We start from the raw sequence: 21,601 nt of genomic DNA on the forward strand, positions 1-21,601 counted from the left end.
ATCAACCAAAGGACTTGTATGCATGCATATAAGCATAACCAATGGACACAGACAACAGGGAGATGAGAGCATGAGTGGGGGGGGGGCATTAATGGGGGGATGAGGACACATTTGTAATACCTTAACCAATAAAGAAATTAAAGATAAAAAATAAATTAATTTAAAAAAAGAAATAAAGAATGTTTACATACTTGTAATAACAGAGCACTAGAGGCAATCAAAATGGCCATCAATAAAAAGAATGGATAACTTAAGACATATCAGTCCAATGAAAGCACAGTTGTTAAAAATCACATTTTCAAAGACCATTTAGTCACTTGGAAAAAGTTTACAAATACCAGTTAAGTGGAGTGAGAAAAAGCATATAAAATATCATTTCAATAATTTTTAAAAGAAGAAAAAATAAATATAGAAAAAATTGGAAAAAAATACATTGAAATGTCAATAATGATTTGTTTGTTGTTTAGTGGTTGTTTTCTTCTCGATATTTTTCTGTATTTTCCAGCTTTTGTGTAATGACTAGTTATGGCTCTTTCTATTTGAAATACAGTGATAAATTTTTTTAAAAGAAAAGACAAGGAATTTGTCTCATGTAGAATGAAAATAGAGGGAAGAGCAGTCTCTTAGGAGTCCAGGCCAGCAATGGCCTGGCTGCTGAGGAGGGCTCACATGACGGACAGACTGAGTACAGTGTCTGGAGTGAATTTTCAGCTACATTCTCTTTTGCAAAGTAGTTTGGTATAGTCAATGCCAAGGAATTTGGGTCAAGGAGAAAGTCATTTTCACTAGATACTACTTTCTGCTACATTCAAGGATAACAGATTATAGGATCCGCGACACAGTTGAAATGATGTCTTCACTGCTCTTGGGTTGAACTCATGCTTGCTGCCTCTGTGTATAATCCCCCCACCTTACACATACGCTTACCCCATCACACCAAGCAGACAGACTGCAGTCATGACTACGGGCTTCGGACAGATGGTGGGCTCCTTTCTGGCATGAGAGACAACACCCAGGGTCAATGCTTCTATGGGGTGATTTCAAAGCCTTCTTTGGCCAACGCATTGGGAGCTCCAGAAAATGCCAGGAAACAAATGTTTTTGGCAGAGAGATGTCCTCCTCACAGATTTCAGTGAATCCTGGTCAGAACTCTCTCTGATAAGATTAGAAGACTTGTAGTTAGGCCTCTGGCCTAGAGTCAAACCTTTCCAAACGTCCTTGAAATTTTCACACCACATGCTTTGGTGAGTTAGGGAGTGGTGCCAAAGATCTCAGATGAAAGTCAATTTAGACAGACCAAAACAAAAAAATTAAAATAATGATACTTACAATACTAATAGCAATATCAAAAGCAAAAACACCAATGCTGACCATAATTATGGTAATTATTTTCATTAACACCTTGACTTGCCATGCATTTTTCTAAGTTGCCCACACCATTTCACATCTATTACCTTACTTACTCTGACAGAATCTCAGTTTTACATTTTTTAAAAATACCATTTCAGAGGTGGGAGGAAGCTTTAAAGTTCTCATGTAAACCAGACCCTTTTTGAGTTAAAAACAAAACCCTGAAGTCTTCATGTGGTGTTTTCCAACTGAGTTCTTGACAAGAAATCAGGGGATTTCAGCATGAGATATTATGAAGCCCTATTACCATGAATTCTTAGCTTTGGGGACGATGATGTGGCCTTATTGCAAAATTCTCTAAAGGGAGTAATAGAAGATTTATAACGCTGACCCAGGGTAAGAAGGGGGCTTGTACTTTTGTGCTATAAAAACTATAAAACCTCTGGGGGTAAAAAAGAACTGACTGGTCTGTGGGCACGGCCTGGTAGCTGCTACGCTCAGTCCACATCTGCTTACTGTGAATCAACGAGTGCAGGCTAAGCCCCTTGGATGATCAAGGTTCTGAAAAGACAATGGTGCCTCAAATTTGAACTCTACTCCTCATGTGGAATTAAAAGTTTAAAAATAATAAAATTAAAATTTAAAAAGCTCAAGAAAATCTAGCTTCTCCCATGGTATCTACTTTGACGCTTTTTTGAAAATGTGGGAGATCCAAATATTTACAACGTTGGTATTTGTTACCCCTGCCTTGCTGGTGTGTCTGTACCAATACTGCGGAGGGGTCATGGTGACAGTAGTGGAAGTCTGATTTGGCGGCCGCATACCTCTCCCTGCCATGCTATTCAGCTAAGCCAGTGGTTCTCAACCTTTCTAATGCCGCGACCCTTTAATAGAGTTCCTCATGTTGTGGTGACCCCCAACCATAAAATTATTTTCGTTGCTATCTCATAACTGTAATTTGGCTACTGTGATGAATCGTAATGTAAATATCTGATATGCAGGATGTATTTTCATTGTTACAACTTGAACATAATTAAAGCATAGTGATTAATCACAAAAACAATATGTAATTATATATGTGTTTTCTGATGGTCTTAGGCGACCCCTGTGAAAGGGTCGTTCGACACCCAAAGGGGTCGCGACCCACAGGTTGAGAACCGCTGAACTAAACATTAGAAATCAGGAGGTTGACCTCACCCTGCCTCCAACAGACACACACTCCTAGGTCAATTCCTGCATATTAAGTGCTTGGAGGAGCCATTATCACATGGCAGTTGACATGAACAAGCTGAATGGACCCTGGCGCTCTTCCTCCCTGACCATGGCCTTTGCCCTGCCTTTCCTGGTAGATTCCGTTAAGCTGGGACTTTCAACAACAGATCATCCCCACTTGGCTCCAGCTTTTGAGACCAGGCACTTGTTCTCTACTTGCTCCTTTGGCTGAACCCACCCAGCAGGCATTGCCTTCCCCCACCAACCTGGTCTCATCTAGAGCTTACCCCAGTAGCCCAGCCGGCTCTAGCTCAGTGGACACTTTCAGGGCCCAGCAACCCAAGAAAATGGACTTTCAGAGGTTGTAGCATTTCTGTAACACTTCAACTTGTTATTCAGCCCACACCAGATGGAGGGTTGGGGGGCAGGGCCTGGGCCAAAGCCGGGCAGCAGTAATAGGAGATCAGACATCAGACTCCATGAGAGCCTGAGAGGCTGTGTCACATTAGCCAGTAGCTGGCCTTCCTGCACGTGGACAATGTGTATTCTTCAGGATGTGGCTGTGGGTGCGGGTGCCCAAGATGTCCAGTCCAGGGTGAAATTAAATCAGAAACCAGAGTGTCTAGCCAGATATTGACAACACAACTAGAGAACTAGGTACCAGATAGCTCAGGCAAAGCCTGTTGTCCACTTTTAGTACATGTGCTGCTGAAGCGAGCATATATAGCCCATTTGTATTGCAGATCTTTATGATGCCTTAGGGGGCATCACAAGGCATCCTCCACGTAGTATTTACCAGGGAGGGGGAATACTGCACTAAGACGCACAATGGTGGAAAGGCTAAATAAAATATAAAATTAGTTCCAGGGTTCTCTAAACAGGGCTTATAACTTTATCATTCATTGTTTCAGTAAATATTTCAAACCTTGTCCTGAAAAGAAAAAAGCTAGAATTATATATCAAATCTTTAGGGTAGCAATAATCTCCCCAGCTTGAGTCTTTCTGGTCTACTTTTAAATGTTTCTCTCACAACTTGGTTTGGAGATCTGATCTTAGTCAGGGATTCCCTCTCCTCCCTGTCTCCACACCCACCCTCCCCGCATGGCAACATTAAAAAGTGTGCCAAGATCTGGAGCAGATCAGGCAGGGTAGCTTCCCAAGCTCCTAGGGGCAGTCAGACCATACGCTAAAGAAACCACGAGCTTTCCTATAGTCCACTGGGCTCCAAGGTGGGGGAACAGAATTCTGTTGGACAATTCCAACTAGCATGACTAGACCCAGGACCAGGGGACAAAGCCAGAATGACCTACCCCAAGGGGACCCTGTACAGAAACTAAGGGGAAGAATGTTCTTCCTGGCTCACTGGCCACTAGTGACATGGTGGCGCTCATGGAAAGACTCAGGGTCAGAAGGGACAGAGGAATCTTGAAAAGTCTTACCCACTGCTCTTTGTCCACAGAGCCAGATGTTACCTGCGAGTGTCAGTTAAAGAAATTCTAAATATCTGATAATTTTTCGCTTTTCTCACTGCTTCATTCTGCTATCTTATCCTTGAGAATCTAAGTTCTGTATTATGCTGGGCCAAAGAGGACTACCTCCTCTCCAGATACTCTCCAGAGCATCTCTGGGAAGTGGCTCCCACCCCCACCCAGGGACTACATTTCTCAGACCCATTTGCAGCCAGATGTGGCCATGTGATAGAGTTTTAGTCAACCGAATGTGAGTAGAAGCGATGTACATCACATCTAGGCATGGCCCATGAAAACCTCCTGTGTGCACTTTTTCATGCTTTTTTCCTCTTCTACTGAGAAATGGAAATAGTTCAACATGACTTTGAAAACCACATGCTGAAGAAGGTGGGGCGTCTCTCCATCTCTGTCTCTGAATGTATGAGAGAGAGATGCCCCGCTAACTTGCAGTATCACATGAACAAGAAATAAACTTCTCATATTAGCATAACCAATGGACATGGACACTGGGGCGGTGGGAGCTTGTCCTGGGGGGTGGAAGTGGCAGGGGAGGGTCAATCAGGGAAAAGGAGACATATGTAATACTTTAAAAAAGGAAAAAAAGAGAGAGAAATAAACTTCGATTAGAGCCATTAAACATTTTTCGGTCTATTATAGAAATTAGCCTATTCTAATTATTACATATCCTTTTTATTTTCTTCTTCTTCTTTTATTCTTTTTGGTTTATCTTTACCAGAGGATATTTGTTTCCCATTGATTTTTAGAGAGAGAAGAAGGGAGGGAGGGATGGGGAAAGAGAGAGACACATTGATTGGTTGCCCCCTGACTAGACTGGGGATGGAACCAGCCACCCAGGTACAGGCCCTTGATCAGGAATTGAACCTGTGACCCTTTGGTGCCCGGGCCAAAGATCTGACCATTGAGCCCACCAGCCATGGCTACATATCCTTTTTGATACTCAGCTGTTATCATTGTGTGCAGAAGTCCCCATGCCTTCTCCCTTTACCCTAAATTTCACTGCAAACCAAAAGAACCGAATTAGTAAACTTAATTTAAGTAGCCATTAGATATAAATGACACTCACCAAGTTGGTGGTCACAGTATTCAGATCTTGTAGCCAGATGAACAGTAGTTTAGCAAAGCCTCAACTTCAAGACAACCTGATATATTAAAATGAAACAAAAAGTAAAACATAAGATCTACAGAACAGATATATTAGAGTGTAATGGTTAATTCCTAAAGGGAATTGCCAGTTTCCAAAGGAATTCACCACTGTTTTGCAGTAAACGACAAACTTCCCCATTGCTTTTAAAATAAAATTCATTTTTAATATACCCTCCACACACCAATCATTATAAAACATAATTTATTTATTTATTTTTATTGATTTCAGAGAGGAAGGGGGAGATAGAAACATCAATGATGAGAGAGAATCATTGATCAGCTGCCTCCTGCACACCCCACACTGGGGATGGAGCCCACAACCCAGGCATGTGCCCTTGGCCGGAATCGTACCCAGGACCCTTCAATCCATAGGCTGACGCTCTATCCACTGAGCCAAACTGGCTAGGGCTAAAACAGAATTTATAAAGAACAAGTCTACTAAGCCGAGTAAGCTATACAAAGAGTAGATGCTGACTGAGGGAATGATTTTTGGAAGCTAGGAAAACTAGGTATGATTTCCATGCCTACGTGCTCTGCAGTTCTTTTATACACATTAAGACTTTTCTCTCAGGAACTTAACCTTTCCTGGGTAGGAGCTTTCAGAGCTTGTAAAATTATAGGCTATGCAAAGGCTTAAGATTTTTATAGGTGAAGTTAAAGCAGACTCTAGGGATACATTATAGTGTTTTTGTGTTTTATATCACCCTAGGTGGCACAAGAAAATAAGCTCTGTGTAAACAGGGCAATGTGACATGGAGGTGCCCGCACCAGGACAACCAGGGACAAACAGAGACATGCTCTGTAAAGGCGGCAAGTTGGGGACGTTTTCTTATCAGAGCTGCCATCTTTTACCAGGTTAAGTGCAAAAATATCATTTGATGGCACAGGGCACATATTTGCCTAGAACAGGGTTTATTTTTGTATCCGATTACTCAGTATCAGCTCCAGGAAGCAAACAGTTCAGAACTCTGAACAAACACTCTGGCAGTCCAACAGACCGCCAGGGCTGGCGGGAGGAGGAAGAGGAGACAGAACAAGAGTGGTGACAGGGAAGGCTCGGCTCGGGCCATTTCCCCCGGGGTTTCAGTCTTAGTGTATAGAAATATCTTTGAGAGGAAATGTGTCCTTGTCTGGGCCTGTGGAGAAGAGAGAGATTAGATAGGTCCCTTCAGGGCTGTATTTGGAGGGTCCCCACTCACCCCTCTGGCCTGGGCCTGCTGAGCCTTAGGTGTCAGGGAACAAGATGGCACCCACGTGAAGGTGCCCACGTGAGGGGCGCGGAGTGAGGGGGCCCAGGCGGGCCTTCACTTACGCGGAGGTGCTGTCTCTTCTGAAACCCAGATGCTGCCAACTCCCTGGGCTCAGGAGTGAGAACCGCGTTCTTGCTCTGGGTTCTTCACTTCTCGTCGAAATCAGCTCCACATATTTTTCTCATGATGTCAACCATTCTGACTCCTTACATTCTGAAAGTTGATCTACAAGTAAAACCTTCCATGAGGCTTTAAAAAATATACATAAAAAAGAAAAGAAAAGTGTGCTGTGGGAAGATGGCGAGGAGCAGAGAGGCAGTGCCTCCTGATTTTGAGGTTTGCTGCAGCTGCGAATGCCACTCCCCAGGCAGTTTCCTGGCTGCAGAGGGAGGCCAGTGGCCGGCGTGGGTGACGTCAGGGCCAGGCCTGAGTCATCACCAGAGGCCGGGCTGCCCTGCCACTCGGAAGGGGACAAAAGGAACCTTTGATGTCCAGGGCCCTCCTCTCGCTGTACTGAGCAGCAGGCTAGAACATTCCAGCCGCTTCCCCACCCCCGGCCACCCTTCCTCCTTCCGGAACAGTACTGGGCAACTCAGCAAGGCCTCCCCAAGGGATGTCGCCCTCCTGCGTGGCAGAGGCATGGCCGCTCTCTGTCAGAGAGAGGCAAGGGAGAGTGTTTCTCTGAGGATTCTCACCTCCCCCGCTTCCTGGTGGCGCTCACTCACCCAGGGAGTTGCCGGGGTATTAAAGGAGACGCGGCAATGTAGAGGACGGTCCTGTTGCTCTCCCTGGGCAGTACCCAGGGGTCAGTGTCTATTCCTGTCTGCTTGTGTGCGATGGTCCTGGGCTTCCGTTCTCTGCTCTCTGGGTGCCGGTGTGAGCTGGCACTTCCTGGATTTAAGAGGGAACCGCATTTGACGGAGGACTGTGGCGGTCTTTGTCACTGGTGGAATAACTGAGCTGACTGCACAGTTGGTCCTTTTCTAATCAGCCCTGAGTAATTAATTCTGGGATCAGCCTGCATAATGGGTTTGGAGAGCCCAGGGTAATTTTAAAAGGAAGTCTAATTCCACTGCCATATACTGGTACCTATACAGTGGGGCTTTGACTTAACGAGTTTAATTCGTGAGACCTAACGTTAACTCAAATTACTCTGTCACCTCAATGCAAAAAATCCGCTGAGAGTCAGCTGGTATCTCAAAAAACTCATTATTCGGGACACTCGTAAGTCAAGGCCGCACTGTACATGATTGTCTAACCACTAAGCTATACATCTGAAACTAATACAAAGTAACATTAGGTGTAAACTGAATTGGGGAAAAAAAGAATATTTTTTAAAAGAAATAAGGTCATGCAATCACAAGCATTGTGATTAGACGGTGCGGGGCTCAGTAAGTACATGATGAGTGAATGGGTGATTATTTTAAAACGTAGTAGAGAACATATATGGAATACTTACGGTGAATGTTTGAGCTTTTGTGCCAGGTACTTCATAAAGATGATTTCATTTATTACCCTGTTATCATTTCCCGTTCTCTAGCTGAGAAAGTGAATGCTCAGAGAGACGCAGACATGTCTCTGAAGCCTCACAGCTGGTGAGTGGCAGAGCCTGGATGGTCTGGTCCCAAATCCTGTGCTCTTAATCACTATGCTGAGAGGCTGGAGTGAGTGAATGAAGAAGGACCAAGGGCAGCCTGTCCAGGAGAGGGGGTTGTAAAGGTAACGATGGGGCTTAAAACCAAATTCTTCAAAAACTAGTGGAGCAATTAGGGATGACCTCTCTGGGGTAGAAGGTGTCATGCCCTCTCCATAGGTCAACACCGGGTCTGAGGGTTGGTGGGATACCCACAGTGACAGGAGGGTCCAAGAGGGGGTGAGAAGCCAGCATGAGAACAGAAAATCAGGCAGGTCTGGTGGCATGTGGTGGATGAGGAGTCACAGTGGATAGAGTCCCTCAGAGGTGTGGCTGGAGGGTCTGTGCAGCTAAAGGCACAAGTTTGGGGCAGGCCCAAAACTACAATAGCTCTCTGAAAGCGTGAAAATGAGAGAGAGACGGAACGATGATGTGGCTTCAAAGTGTGAGGTGGGGCTGGAAGTGACAGGGAGCAAGACGGGACCTGACATAACAGTTACTGTCCTTAACACCGTCCTGCCAGGACTCAGCTGCCTCTCTGGGACTCGGTGAGCGTGCTGTCAGTGGTGGTGCTCAAGTCCAGGCGAGGACGGGTGGCTTCGGTGGTACCTTCTCCCTCTGTGGTTTGTACTTTTCGACAATTTTTCTAGGAAAAACCAGAAGTTCCAGCCCCTTACGGAAGGGGGTAGGGAATTGGTGGCCTCAGTAATGTCACACCATAGCTTTCCTTCCCACAGTGGGGCCGATGGCTGGTCACAGGACCCCTCTCCTTGGCTCAGGAAATGGATGCAGTTACCTTGTTCTGGGAGCTCTGCTGGTTGCCACGCTGAAGAATTAAACTTGTGCTATGGGGCCAGACTCCCCAGCAGGTGGAATCAGCAGAGGTGAATTTCCGAAGGGAGAAATTCACCACCATTTAATCAAGAGAGTAGCAACAACTGACCAGGGTCACTGTCAACATGCACACAGAGCCTGACCTCGGGCTGAGCTGAGGAAAGCGCTTTAAGTTCCAGGCATTTTTGGCAGAAGGACTTGTTGATTCTTCTCTACTCTCTCTGCAGAAAATGCCTATGGGCACCTCCCCACGCTGTTTCCTTAAAGGCTCAGTGGCCTTGCTTGCTTCACATACACAGGTATTTATTCCTTGAAATGAACAGAGGCTGTTTTTTTTTTTTTAGCCTCTCTTGTGGGACCAGGACAACATGAAGAGAAGAAGAAAGGAGAGAAGAAATGACGAGTGAAAGCTTAAGTGAGACATAGATCCTCGCACTGCATGCTCTGGGGTTGGTTGGAACAGAGGATAAAAATCAAAGAACTGGACAAAACATCTCTTTGAGGACACAGAGGAGTAAGTGATGACACCCTTAACCTCTACTCCGTCTGGAGAACCCACCACCTTGGTTATAAAAATGAAGTTCTACTGATAATTACAAAAATAAAATGTTTACAAGTTCAAGGAATTCCTTGGAAGACTTGTTTATACTTGCTGCCCCCAATTTCTCTCATTTCATTCACTTAAAAAAAACCACACAATTTGCTAAGATATCATTTACACACCATGAAATTAACCCATTTAAAATGTGTCATTCAATGGATTTTAATATACGTATTTACAGAATTGTGTGACCCGTAATCTAATTTTAGAACATTTTTATCACCCCCAAAAGAAACCTTGTACCCATTATCAGTCATGCCTCCTTTGCCTCCACCCCCAGCCTTAAGTAAACATTACTTTTCTTTCTGTCTCTATAGATTTGCCTCTTCTGGACATTTCATATAAATGGATTCATACAATATTGTCTTTTATGTCTGGCTACTTTCACTTAGCAAAATGTTATCCAGGTTTATTCTTGTAGATGATATCAGTATTTCATTCCTCTTTATGCCTGCATAATATTCCATTGTGTGGATATACCACATTTTGTTTATTCATACACTGATTGATAAACATTAAAGTTGTTTTCATTTTTGGCAGTTATGAATAATATTGCCACAAAGGTTTGAGTACAAGTATTTATAAGGACATATGTGTTCATGTCTCTTGGGTAGATACCAACGAATAGAATTGCTGGGTTATAAGGTCACTAACTCTATGTTTAACATTTTGAGGAAATGACAAACTGTTTCCCTAAGTGCTGCATCATTTTATATTCCCATTAGCGATGTGTGAGAGCTCTGATTTCTCCACATCCTCACCAAAAATTATTTTTTAAAGTATAGTTGATATACAAAATTATATTAATTTCAGGTATACAACATAGTGAATTGACATTTATATACCTTGTGATGTGATCACCACAATAAGTCTAATAACCATCTGTACCTTACAAAGTTATGATACCATGGCCTATTTTCCCTATGCTAAACACTACATTCACATGACTTATTTATTTTATAACTGGAATTTTGTACCTCTTATTCCTCTTTACATTTTTCACCCATCCCTCCATGCCCCTCCCCTCACCTATACTCTTATTGTCTATCGTTTCTACTCTAGCCATTCTAGTGGGTATGATGTGGTATCTCATTTTGACTTTGATTTGCATTTCCCTAAAGACTAATGATGTTGAGCATCTTTTCATGAACTTATTGGCCATTTGTATATCTTCTTTGCTGAATTATCTACTCAAATCCTTTGTCTATTTTTAAATTGGATTATTTGTCTTCTTATTTTTTGACTTGTAGGGATTCTTCATATATTCCAGATATACATACATATGCTTTGTAAATATTATCTCCCTGCCTGTGGGTTACCACTTCACTTTCTTTATGGTATTCTTTGAAGTAGAAAAGTTTTTCATTTTGACAAAGTCTAACTTATCAATCTTCTTTTACCACTTGTGCTTTTGGCGTCATATCTGAGAAACCATTGTCTAACCCAAAGTCGTAAAGAATTACACCTGAGTTTTCTTCTAAGAGTTTTATAGTTTTAGTTCTTACATTTAGGTGTGTGATCCACTTTAAGGTAATTTTTATGGTGTATGGTAGGAATTCAAATTATTCTTATCATGTGGATATCCAGTTGTCCCAAAAGCATTTGTTGAAAAAAACTATTCTCACAAAATTTCTGTACATCTAAAACTGTCCTAAAATTAAGTTTATTTAAAAAAAAATACAGGGTGCTCCCATATATACACACTTTAATAGCTGATAACTCAGTTGATGTTTCTTTCTTTTCAGCCATACTAAGCTTTGAACAAAGGAAATTCATCCTAAAATGCTACTGGGAAATTGAAAACGCTGTTGAAGTACAAACACTGCCTTTATAATTATTTTGAGACACCCTCTGCCAGCTGATAACTCACTTAATTTTCACTCCTTTTCAGGTTTAACTGACTTCAAATAATGGGTGAAGCCAGACTAAGCTTTGAACAAAGAAAATTTATCCACTAGACTTTTTTTTATGGAGATACATAAAAGATAAAGTTTACAGTACAAAACCAGCAACAGTTGACAAATTGAGGGTGTGGAAATACCAAACGAAATAATTCTTGATGTTTTTCTATTCCATTGCTTCATGTTATTAGCAGTGCCTGGACCAGAAGGGTCATCAGTTTGAAAACAGACATTGACCAAAATTTTTTTAAATTTCTGTAGATTATTTTAGATTTTGAAAAGAAACTGTATGTTAATAAACACTGACTTTATAATCAAAGTGTGTATATATATTTCTTAGTACACGCCATGCATTCTTTTCCCCATTAAAGTGCATTGGCCCTTTGTCAAAAATCAACCAACCATGAATATTAAAGGTTATGTTTGGACACTTAATTCTATTTCATTGATCTAGATACCTATTGTTATGCTAGTACCATGCTGTTTTTATTCCTGTAGCTTCATATCCATCAACTTTGGCTATTTCAAGACGGTTTTGGCTATTCTGGATTCCTTGCATTTACATATAATTTTTAGGATTATCTTTTCAAGTTATGAAAAAAATCTAGCTGGGATTTTGATAGAGATTGTGTTCTATTTGTAGATAACTTTGGGAAGGATATCTGTCTTAACAATATTAAGTCCTCTGATCCATGAACCTGGGTAGCCTTTCCATTTATTTAGATCTTTAATTTCTTTCAATGTTTGGTCATTTTCAGTGTACAAGTCGTACAGTCCTTTTGTTAAATCTCATCCATGTATTTTATTTTTAATTGATAGTATAACCTTTGCTTATGATCTTGTTAAGAGCTTATAATTTGGAGATTGAAAGACCTAAATTTTAGTCCTGGCTCCACCATTTATGGAAGCTCTATGACCTTAAGACTATTTAGCCTGTGTCAGCCTCCTTTCTTTAATCTGAGCTAAGGAAATAATATATCGCCTCATGGTTTGTTATGCAGATAAAATAAGATAATGCTATGCTATCCTATTGAAACTATGAGCCAGTCTCAGAGTGGTGCTGCAATCTAAGAAACCCAGTCCAGTCACCAAGAAGTAATGTCAAATTAACTCATATTCAATACTTGCATTTCTCAAGCACCATATAGAGGCCCCTCAAATCCTTCCTAACATGTTTTTCCCTTCTACCTAAGCGTCTTCATCCCACAGCTTCAGCCTCTCCTTTCTCCCAAGCTCCCTACAAAGTGTCTTCTCCAGCCCTAACCAATGTTTTTTGAGTCCTTCTCCTTCTGCCCAGCACTGATGGGGCAGGAGAAGACACTGGATAAAGCCAGGACCCTTTTTAGTGGGCAGGAAAAAGGAAAAGAAGAAGCACTCAAACTTGATTTACGTCTCCTCACTCATACAGAGTGTTTACTGCAATGTCTGATATATCATAAGGACTCAATAACTGTCTGGGCTTTACTTTTGTTGTGGTGGTGATTGCATTATGTCAGTGATTTTCAACTGGTGTGATGCAAGAATTTTTTAAATGCAATACTTGACTATTTAGTCAGAAGCACTGACCTCTTTTCCCTTAGACTGTCAAATTAAAAAATGACAACAGCCAACACAACCTTAGCTGTTCAGTGTGAATGAATCAAAATTATACCTATCTTTTTGTAATATTGGCAAAAAAATTATTTTAGGTGTGCTGCAGAATTTTAGTAATTAGTTATGTGTGCCATGAGATAAAAAAGGTTGAAAATTACTGCATTATGCCCATCTATACTTTGTTAATTGTGTGGGCTTTAGATCATGGCTTCTGAGAATCTAGCATAGAGGCTACTACCTAGGTGCCCATTCTCACTCATTCAGATGAATTTGGGGTTGTTGTTCATCTTTCCTCCTCTTACATCAAGCATGTCAAACTCGTGGCCCGCGGGCCACATGCCTCATTTATTTGTCCCATGTTAGCCTTTGAGTTTGATATGCTTGTCTTACATCATTCCTCAGAGAATCGCTCCCAGAAAATTGTTAAAAGTTTATCTTTACCCTAGCCGGTTTGACTTAGTGGCTAGAGCGTTGGCCTGTGGACTGAAGAGTCCTAGGTTCGATTCCTGTCAAGGGCACATGCCGGGGTTACATGCTCGGTTCCCAGTAGAGGGAGTGCAAGAGGCAGCTGATCAACGATTCTCTCTCATCATTGATGTTTCTATCTCTTGCTCCCTCTCCCTTCCTCTCTGAAATCATTAAAATATATATTTTTTAAAAACTTTATCTTCAAGCTTTCTGAGTCATGTTTGGGGACCTATCTCTTATTTTTTCCACTCACCCAGCACCAGAACCCTATGCTTCCTTCTCTCCTCTCACAAAACTTCCTAGTGTAGTGCTTCTAAAACTGCAGTTCAGGGGCTTCTGGTCAAAATGGTGGCATAGGTAAATGCAGTACTTGAATCCTCTCACAATCACATCAAAGATACAACTAAACTTGAGAACAACCATCATTCAGAACTGCCTAAAATCTAGTTGAATGGAAGTCCTACAACTAGGGAATTAAAAGAGAAGACACATTGAGACTAGTAGGAAGGGTGGAGACATGGGATAGATTGGTCCCACACCCACATGTGGCAATTAATAATTGAGAGGGATATCTTGGCTGTGGAGCCCCCCACCCCCCTTGAAGAGCAAGGGGTCCCAGCCCCATACCAGACGCCCCAGCCCAGGGTTTCAGTGACAGGAAAAGAAGTCCCCATAACTTTAGGCTATAAAAACTAGTGGGTTATTGTGGCTGAGTGACACAGAGGCTGTTCCTCTTAAAGGGCCCATGTGAGGACTTACTCAAATTCCAGTGTTGGGGCAGCAGCTTGAAAGGAACCAGGGACATAAAGGGAGGTACTCAATTGTTTAGTTATTAGAGTAAAGCTGAAAGGGGGCAGCTTTCTGACAGACAAAAGTGCTGGCACATGCCACTGTTCCTTTGTTGAGCCCTCTCCCCCAAAGAGCCGACAAGCAGGTGCCATATCTGAGTCATTATCAACCTGGATCACACTGTTTGCCCCACCCTGGTGATTCCCTGAGACCTGCCCCAACCTATTTTGTGCTCATCTAAGCAGTTTCCAGTGGCTTTTCCATACAATTGGCCTGTCTTGGATCATTCTTCAAATGTTCCTAAAATCTCTCAAACGAGCAGCATCTAGCCTCTGCATACTCTGTACCTCTTGCTAAGTGGCTCCAGGTCTGACACTAGTGGCAGTCAGCCTTGGTTCACAGATTAGCCTCTCCTGGGCAACTTCAAGCCCACCACAATTAGCAGGCATCTGTAGATCACTCTATAGCTGTGCCAAGTGGCCCCAGGCAGGGTGACTTTGCACATCCCAGGATGCCCCAGAGCCAGGGCATCCAGTGGGCAACTTTAGACCACACTGTATCACAACCCTACTGCCTCCATGAGCAACACATTCAAGGGCCAAACTTGGTGAGCACCAAAGCCCCGTTGAAGCAAGTCCTGCTCCATAGGGTCAACTCCTACACAGCAGCTCTTCCCCTATAGTCATATCTGGTCCTCACAGCTGACTGGCCTGAGGGTTAATTCTTCCCAGTGATGCCAACAGCAATCAAGGCTCATCTACAACAGGATAGAACACACCGCCCACACAGGGGTGCACCTGGAGCTATCAGCTCAGGTGATGAGGGAGGCTGAGTCACTGGGCCCTATAGGACACTTACTACACAAGACCACTCTACTAATTCCAGGAACGATAGCAGCTCTACTTAATACATAAACACAAACACAGGGAAGCAGCTAAAATGCAGAGAAAAAGAAACATGTCCCAAACAAAAGAACAGAAGAAATATACAGAAAAAGAACTAAATTAAATGGAGGTAAGCAAACTACCAGATTCAAAGTTCAAAACAATGGTTTTAAGGATGCTCAAAGAACTTAGTGATAACTTCAAGGTACTCAGTGAGAACTTCAACAGCATGAAAAAGGACATAGGCACTACTGAAAAACCCAGTCAGAAATGAACATTAACTAACTGAAATAAAGAATGATTTACAGGGAATCAACAGTAGAGTACAGGATGCCAAGAATCTAATCAGTAATTTGGAATATGAAGAAGCAAAAAATACCCAATCAGAACAGCAGCAAAGAAAAAAAATTTAAATCCCCAAATATGAAGTTAGTGTAAGGAGACTCTGGGACAACTTCAAGTGTACCAACATTTGCATCATGGGGGTGCCAAAAGGAGAAGAGATAGAGCAAGGAAATGGAAACCTAAGTGAAAAAATAATTACAGAAAACTTCCCTTACCTGGTGAAAGAAATAGACATATAAATCCAGGAACTGCAGAGTTGAACACGATGAACCCAAAGAGGTCCATACCAAGACACATCATAATTAAAATGCAAAAGTTTAAAGACAAAGAGAAAATCTTAAAAGCAGTTAGTTACCTACAAGGGAGCTCCCATAAGACTGTCAGCTGATTTCTCAAAAGAAACTTTGCAGGCCGGAAGAGAATGGCAAGAAATATTCAAATTGATGAAATACAACCAAGATTACTCTACCCAGCAAAGCTGTCATATAAAATCAAAGGTCAGATAAAGAGTTTCCCAGAGAAGAAAAAGCTGAAGTAGTTCATCACCATCAAACCAGTATTACATGAAATGTTAAAGGTCTTCTTTAAAAAAATGGAAAAAGATAAAAAATATGAATAATAATATGGCAATAAATACATATCTATCAACAACTGAATCAAAAAATTAAAATAAGTGAATAAACAGAACAGAAACAGACTCATAGAAACAGAGAACATTTTGATGGTTGCCAGATGGGAGGGGAGTTGCGGGGGATGGATGAAAAAGGTGAAGGTATTTAGAAGTACAAATTAGTAGTTACAGAATAATCATGGGGTTGTAAAGTATAGCTTAAGTTATGTAGTCAATAATCTATAATAATAAAAGGGTAATATGCTAATAAGACCAGAGGTCATTCTGGACATCATTCCAGGCATCCTTCTGGACGAAGCTGAGGCTGAAGTGAAGCTTGGATCCTGGGTACCTGCTGGTGGTCGGAGGGAAGCCACCCAGGTCCCCGGTGCCAGATGGCAGAGGGAAGCTGGTGCCGGCAGCCAGGGGAAGGAAGGCCTACTCTTGCACAAATTTCATGTATCGGACCTCTAGTATTCTAATAACTATATATGGTCTCTGATAGCTGTGAGATTATTCAGGATGATCACTTAGTAAGTTTTATAATGTCTAATCACTGGAGTGTACACCTGACACTAATATAGTATTGTAGTCAACTGTAATGAAAAAAAAATATTTAAATAAAACTATAGATTAGGACCCATTGCTTACTGAGTCAGAACAAGCATTGATTCAAGTGACAAAATAAAACAGATCATAAAGTGTCCAAGTGCATTCATTATACGTAAGACTTCTGTTTCAGTTTTGTAATGTGTGCGTAAGCTGGGTCTCTCTATGAAACATTTCTTACTGTGGTTCAGGGCTTTAAAACAAGTTTCAAAAACAGTGTTGGAGATCTTTCACTTTCATCACTTTCAGTATTACAATATTTAAACAACTCACAAGAGCATAAAATAACACTCCACCAAGTGGTCTGTCTGTTTTGAGGAGGATCAAACCCTTAAGTCCCAGGGATGCAGTTTCAGCAGCAGTGAAGGATTTGGGGGCATCGAAGACTTTTCCTGTATTTATAAGGCCTAACTTTTTAGAACTATGACTCATCTGACTGCCTGATGAAGAGTGTTTAAAAAGCAAATAACATTTTGCTCCCTTTCACCAGATCTAAAAACGCAGATTTTTATGGCACAAAGCACAAAGACAGATAGCTCCTCATGCCTTGTGGTTAAAAGTTACCACTCTTAACATCAAAGGCTATTTATTAAAGGCCAGGCCACCGGAAACAAAGACAACCGAGTCTGAGAGGAGAGGAAAACAAAGTTCCCTGAGTGCTCTGCTCTGTCCTTTGTGTGGCAGTGTCCCCTCTAGTGGCTCTGGAGGAAAACAGCTTCTGGAAAACACATTTATAGAGTCGATGCTGATGCAGTCGATGCTGATGTTGGTGCTTCCAGGGAGCGCAAGAGCACTTGGTTGAAGATCTCCTGTCATAGATGAGAACTTGAGGGCAGAGCAGTGGTTCTTAACCAGGGTTGATCCTGCCCCCAGGGAACATTTGACAACTTCTGCAGACATTTTTGGCTGTTATTTGGATAGGGGGTGGGGATACTGCAGTCATCAATAAATAGAGGCCAGGCATGCTGCTAAGCATCCTACAATACACAGGACAATGCCCCATAACAAAGAATTATCTGGCCCAAAATGTCTATAGTTAGGTGGGTTAAAGAAATGGTGTGATCTAACCTAGGTCTTGCAGCTTTCCCCACCAGCTTTATGAAGATACTAGAGGCCCGATGCATGAAATTTGTGCAAGAGTAGGCATTCCTTCACCCGGCTGCCGGCACCGGCTTCCCTCTGGTACCTGGGACCCGGGCTTCCCTCACAGCCCCAGCTTTGTCTGGAAAGTTGTCCAGTCTAATTAGCATATTGTGCTTTTATTATTATAGATAATTGACATATAACCAAAGACTTGCAGCTTATTCATAGCTTTTGGCAGCTCAGGCTAAGTGCTCTCTTTTTAAAAAAATTTCTTTTAAAATGTTGTTATTGGAATTGTGAAAAATTCAAAAGCAATGCATGCTTATAACTTAAAGCAATATATTAAAAAACTTTCTATGCTTCCCATAATCAATGTTAGCATCCTTGGTGATTATTAGGTGGGACTATATTGAAATCCCAACTTTAGATAATTTTTGACTTACAATAATGGCAATTTCCTCTGGTTATATTTAAGATGTTCACCCACTTCTCCATTGTACACCAAACAAAAGGATACTTTTGATTTTGGTTTTTATACAAAAGTTGGATTAAAAACACACATTACTTTACAACTTTTTCTATTTAATAAATTGTAAATACCTCTTCAGATAAAAAAAATAAGGATCTCCTCTATGTTTCCAGAAAATTGGAATGCTCAGTAATATGGGTTCCAAGGACCTTAGATGGTTTATGGAGGGGCATTCAAATGACACTGAGTCACCTGGTGTGTGTCTTTAATATTCATCTCTCCGACACTTGAGATTTCACACTTTTCTAGAGAGCTTGGCTCAGGATGAGAATCTTCTGTAGTCCACGCTATCTAATTAGTAATGAGTAACATCCTTTTTTTTGCCTTTGTATTTATTATTACAGGAACTTTCTAGTTTGATCAAGTAATGCTGGTTTTCTATTGGTTGTAGTATTATAAAACTTCATTTTATAACAAATTTACATGTACTGGTTAATGTTATGTGTCGATTTGACTGGATCACAGGGTGCCCAGATATTTGGCTAAATATTATTTCAGAGTGTGTCTGTGAGGGTGTTTCCGCATGAGATGAGCATCTGAATGGGTGGACTGAGTAAAAGCAGATGGCCCTCCCCAGTGTGGGTGGGCCTCTTACAATTGGTTGAGGGCCTGAATAGAACAAAAAGGCAGAGGCAGGGGGAATCTGGCCTCTCTCTGCCTGACTGCTTGAGCGAAGTCATCCTATTCTCGCACCCACAGGCTGAGGTTTACACACTTACACCACGGTCTCGCCTGGTTCTCAGGACTACAATGGCTTTCTTGGGTCTATAGCTTGCCGGTGGTGGAACACTGGACGTCTCAGCCTCCACAAAAGTGTGAGCCAATTCCTCATAATCAATTATCAATCCCCCTCTCTCCCTCCCTGCCTACATTTGTATATGTATCTATTAGTTCTGGTTCTCAGGAGAACCCTGAGCCAATTCAAATAAAACTGTTTTAAGACTGATTTAAGTTTGGGTAAGATGGATATCAGTACTAACTGAACAAAGAACACATTGTTTTTTAAAGGGGCAAAGAATATGAACAACTACTTTGTATGAAAAAAATAGAAATGACAAAATATCATATAACAGATATTCAACATCGGCAGCATCAGGGAAACAGAGAACAATACACTGAGGGCCATCTGCCTATCAGACAGGAACATGGGAAAGACCGAGACTATCCGTAGGTGTCAAGTGTATGGGGAAAAGATCTCACATAAATAGTAGTGTTGCATATATATTATAACATATATAATTTTTTCAAGGGCAATTTGGTAGGATCTAATTATTTTCTACAATGAACAGTAGTACAGTCATAATTCTCATAAGTTCCCAAGTGAACTTTAAAAAAGCCACTCTGAATGATTAATGAAGGAAACCTCAAATCCTTTCTCAATTCCCTCATTCTAGAGGTTTCTATAGAACACACTTTTAGAGATAATTTTCAGGTTGCTCCTAATACTGAGTAAGGAAGCCTGGCAGTGATAATCATCTTTAAAAGCCCAACTCTAGCCCAAGCCAGTTTGGCTTAGTGGATGGAACACTGGCCTGCAGACTGAAGGATCCTGGGTTCAATTCTGGTCAAGGACACCTGCCTGGGTTGTAGTCTTGATCCCTAGTAGAGGGTGTGCAGGGGGCAGCCAATTAATGATTCTCTCTCATCATTGATGTTTCTCTCTCTCTCCCACACTCTTCCTCTGTGAAATTAATAAAAATATTAAAAGAAAAAAAAAAAGCCCAACTCTATCTAAGTGAGAATTCCTTTTAAGCATTCTCCGTATTTGCCTGGAGCAATATTAGTCCTGTTACCTGGCTCTTAACAGGGTGTATCACCCACTGACTGGCTGTCCGGGAAGAGGAGGATTGAGTGGGCAGGGGAAGGAGGGTGCAGGATGAGGGCTGGGGGAAGGGGAGGGAAGGATGGGAGGACCTATTGTGTCCGGGTTTCTCTCTCTCTGGCTTCCCTCTATCAACATTCAGTTGTATAAATGATTTTTGTTTCCCTGCTGTTTGACTGAGCTTTAATATAAGGCTGGGTCTTAGAACAGAGTTTTAACAATCTTTACAGGGCTCTGTGAGGGGAGGCAGTCCAGGCCCTCTTGTTCCTGGGCCTCTGTTCTAGCAATCCTGTTCCTCACACCAGCCATAGTCCAACTGCTGCACAGGAAATCTTTGCAAATTGCCATTTCCTCATCTCAAATGCTCACAGGACACAGTGGCACCTGCTACAGTTAATGCTGCAGACATGTGGCTCCGTTTTCTTTCCATGGCTTCTCCTTCTAAGGGGCCCTCTGAGATTTCATCAGGGGTCCTCTGTTAATGCGTTTAGTCCCCCTGCCCCCACCTCCATCACACACACTAACAACCCCTTACACTACAGGCTCAGTGTTCACCCATGAGACAGAATGTGATGGAGAAGTTAACTGGTATCTCATCCTTTTATTGCTGAGCTCTTATCAGCAAAGAGGAATGATAAGGTAATTTGCTTCTTGGCCTTGAGTTTTAAGTTCTAGGCTTCCCTTCCTCAGGGAAAAACAAATGGCCCTTTGTGCTTCAGAGTCTTAAACAGAGAAGTTTCTAGGCCCCTCCATTCAGGACAAAGCCCCTCCACTCAGATCTTTGTTCGGAAACTATATTTATTACGAATTACTCAGGATGCGGAAGACAGTTGCTGCAATTAAAGAAGAGAAGTGTGACCCAGCCCTATGGTGCTTCCCTGAGATGGAGAAATCCCTGTGTGTGTGTGTGTGTGTGTGTGTGTGTGTGTGTGTGTAGGGGTAGTGGGTGCAGGTTTCCAGGGTGGCAGGGGTCTGTGTACCCCCACCCCTGCAGGAACTCAGATGGAAGACTGGACACTACACACTCCTGCTTGACAGCCTGGGTGAGGGTTTCCATGGATAACCTGTGGCCAGTGGAGAGAGGAGCACAGCACCAAAAAGCCTCTCCATTGTCCTCCCAGGGCCTTCCCTGACTGGCAGGAGAGGCTATCACATGGGTTAGAGGAAGAAGCAGTGGTAACCATGGCACCCACCATGGTACCCATCAGGGTACCCCCACTTTCCTGGGCTCATGAAAGCCTGGGCTCATGAAATCTCAGAGGGCCCCTTAGAAGGAGAAGCCATGGAAAGAAAACGGAGCCACATGTCTGCAGCATTAACTGTAGCAGGTGCCACTGTGTCCTGTGACCATTTGAGATGAGGAAACGGCAATTTGCAAAGATTTCCTGTGCAGCAGTTGGGGACAGGGACAGGGAGACCCTGTAATCCTGATATTAAGCTCTTCCCCAACCTTGG

At 42.3% G+C, this 21,601-nt stretch overlaps 1 protein-coding gene and 1 long non-coding RNA gene across 5 annotated transcripts in view; one reads left to right on the top strand and one right to left on the bottom strand.

The window, feature by feature from the left end:
- The window catches only part of LOC102761182, a 31,340-nt gene extending 12,121 nt beyond the window's left edge, over nucleotides 1-19,219 (top strand). The window contains exon 3 of one of the 2 annotated variants that reach the window (XR_435374.2): nucleotides 19,024-19,219. This is a non-coding gene — a long non-coding RNA (uncharacterized LOC102761182). Of the gene's footprint in view, nucleotides 1-11,404; nucleotides 11,438-19,023 lie in introns of those variants that run through there. The other variant, XR_001512943.1, reaches the window with a different exon arrangement.
- Nucleotides 1-21,601, bottom strand: part of ZBTB38 (zinc finger and BTB domain containing 38) — a 112,058-nt gene that overhangs the window by 67,344 nt on the left and 23,113 nt on the right. For 2 of the 3 annotated variants that reach the window (XM_015560419.1, XM_015560417.1), the window contains exons 2-4: nucleotides 7,171-7,336; nucleotides 6,508-6,670; nucleotides 5,116-5,191 (exon numbers count right to left, since the gene is read on the bottom strand). The gene's annotated coding sequence lies outside the window, so the exon portion shown is untranslated. Of the gene's footprint in view, nucleotides 1-5,115; nucleotides 5,192-6,507; nucleotides 6,671-7,140; nucleotides 7,337-21,601 lie in introns of all 3 variants that reach the window. The other variant, XM_015560418.1, reaches the window with a different exon arrangement.

Source organism: Myotis davidii, unplaced genomic scaffold (assembly GCF_000327345.1).
Source record: "Myotis davidii unplaced genomic scaffold, ASM32734v1 scaffold73, whole genome shotgun sequence".
NCBI lineage: Eukaryota > Metazoa > Chordata > Mammalia > Chiroptera > Vespertilionidae > Myotis > Myotis davidii.